The sequence below is a fragment of the Mastomys coucha genome, unplaced genomic scaffold (genome assembly GCF_008632895.1).
Source record: "Mastomys coucha isolate ucsf_1 unplaced genomic scaffold, UCSF_Mcou_1 pScaffold3, whole genome shotgun sequence".
In the NCBI taxonomy this organism is placed as follows: domain Eukaryota; kingdom Metazoa; phylum Chordata; class Mammalia; order Rodentia; family Muridae; genus Mastomys; species Mastomys coucha.
Window position 1 is genome coordinate 3,540,660 of NW_022196909.1, and position 2,519 is coordinate 3,543,178.

General features: G+C 42.6%; 1 long non-coding RNA gene across 1 annotated transcript in view; it reads left to right on the forward strand.

Annotated features, from left to right (window-relative positions):
• The first annotated feature begins 430 nt into the window (after positions 1-430).
• LOC116075022 overlaps positions 431-2,519 on the forward strand; it is a 31,161-nt gene continuing 29,072 nt past the window's right edge. The window contains exon 1 of the long non-coding RNA XR_004112384.1: positions 431-572. This is a non-coding gene — a long non-coding RNA (uncharacterized LOC116075022). The remainder of the gene's footprint in view (positions 573-2,519) is intronic.

Here is a 2,519-nt window from a genome sequence, read left to right on the forward strand (position 1 = left end):
CCGAGGACAGCCTGTTCCCTGACATGTGTGTGCCTGCCTTTGGATTCCACAACACATTCCAGGAAAATGATATCTAACTGGCTTGGCTGTTTACTCTTATGAGAGAATACTTGAACATCATTTCTGTCCTCTTCAGTTTGTTTATGTTGAAGCAAAACATTCTCACACAGGAAAGGACTCCATACTCTTTCTCAGTAGTGGAAAGCTCCTCTTTCCAGGGTCAGCAACTTTGTGTCTGGAAAGTTAATTAACAGGAGATTGGAGACCTTCAGGCTTCATGTCTGCATCCATGATCTTTGGCAAGGAAAGAGCACTACCAGAGACATGGGATGAGATGTGCCAATAATGGAAGCTTAAGTGTAATGGTGTCTTCAGCTTGCTTTCTTGTGATGTCATAGAGGATCACAATCACAATCATGTTTGAGGATCTAAGAGAATCCCCTGTGAGAAAAAAGTAGAATAGTTTAGAATTAAAATCTTCACCCAGTTGCTGGGACATCTTACCTTTCCCTCAGCATCCTTACTATGCTAGAAAACCTTTCACATCAGAAGAAATCTGCGCCAGTCATTAGGTAAGGTGAATCAGTTATCTGAGTTTGTAACGTTTAATCATTCAGAAACATTATTTTGGATTGACAGCTTGCTTCACTCAAGGCAAGAGCTGACTGCTTGACATAGTTTCAGCCTACTATGAGAATAATGATTCAGCAGATTGGCTTTTGCCACCTGAATACTTACCTCTGCTGTGGAAGTCACTGAATAGTTTTTGTGGCCATGGAGCACTGATGCTGTAGTTTTGCTGATGTATTATAAAGTCTAGGGACTGCATATGGGACTTTAAAGATATTTGAAGCAATATTTGTATATAATTGGGTAAATTATAAATGTTACCAAACTTTATTTTACTTGTGTCTTTTTACTTTGCTAAGTATGACTAAATTTTAATCAGCATTAAGTCTAAAATCTATAGAGATAGTACACATTCTTCTTCTGATTTGTCCTATCTGGATGCCTGGGAAGTAAACACTACAAAGAGACATTCGGCTATGCTTTGTGCTTTTATACAACCTTTGAAATACTCTAGAAATGCCCTTAATCTCTACAAGCCTCTGTGAGGAGACTAAGAAGTGCCATTTACTAGGTTCCCAAGGAAACAAGATGACATCAACAGATTGTCATCTTGACTGGGATTCATAGGCTAAAGTGTTCGCTTACAAAACAGAACAGTCTTGTAGGATGGAAGAGCATGACAAGCTATAGTTTTACAGAGTCAGTACCTAATAGAGAAGCTAGCCTCAAACAATGGTTTGCTAAAGGTTGGGGAGTTTCAGGGTAATTACTGTTGTCTTTGTAGTGGGCCATGATGCAATAGGATTTAAGTTCTTGCTGCAGTAACTATGGTATGGACAGCACAAATGCCAGGTCTGGGTGATGCGGAAGGTAGTATAGAGGGGTTCTGTGATGCGTAAGGTAGTATAGAGGGGGTTCTGGGAGGGTGGGGCGATTTAAAGATCCAAAAAATAAGCAAAGTGTGTGAATTTTATCTTGCTATACAAATTAGAATATGCTGAAAATAAGGATTCAGTAACTCCCAGAAGTCAGGGTAGGAATAAAATCTTGACCCTCGTTGAAGTAGGTGACAGTGTTATTGTACGAAGCCCACAAAGCTAAGTTTTGTTCAGCCAAAGTTTAGCCTCTGATCTACTTTATTATTGCTTGAGTAGTGGTTGTTTATGGCTTATGTGTAGGTATGATCCTCTAAGCACTGATAGGAGTTGACATCATTTGACTGAGTACAGGATGGGCTAAAGTCAGATTCAGATAACTGTTGAAGTTTTTCAATATAAAACACCAGCAGGAGGAGTGGAGAGATAGCTCCGTCTGCAAAGTGCTTTTTATACCAGCATGAAAACCAGAGCACAATCCCCAGAACCTGAGTAAAGAAGCAGGGTTATGGTGTTTCCGTGCTTGTAATCCTAGTGTTGATGAGGCCGATCCCTGGGGCTCACTGGACAGCCAATCTAGCTTTATCATGGAACCCCGAGATTCACGGAAACACCAAAAACACACGATACAGAGCTCTTTAGATGTACGACTGAAGCTCACTTCTGTACTCATCCACAGCAACCCCCACCAGGCATGCTCACATGCGTGTTTGCACAAACACACATATACATACACACACAAACACACACACATACACACACATGCACACACACACACACATACACACACGCACACACACATACAAACACACACGTACACACGCACGCACACGCACAGGTGCACCACACACACACACACACACACACACACATACACACACACACACAAAAACACGCAGATGCACACACATGCACGTGCACACACACAATTGCACGCACGCATGCACAGGCACACACACGTACACACATGTACACATACGCGCACATGCGCACACACACCCACCCACCCATCCCCACCTACCCATCCCCAGCCACCTTCCCCACCCCCCATCCCCCCACACGCATGCGCTCGCA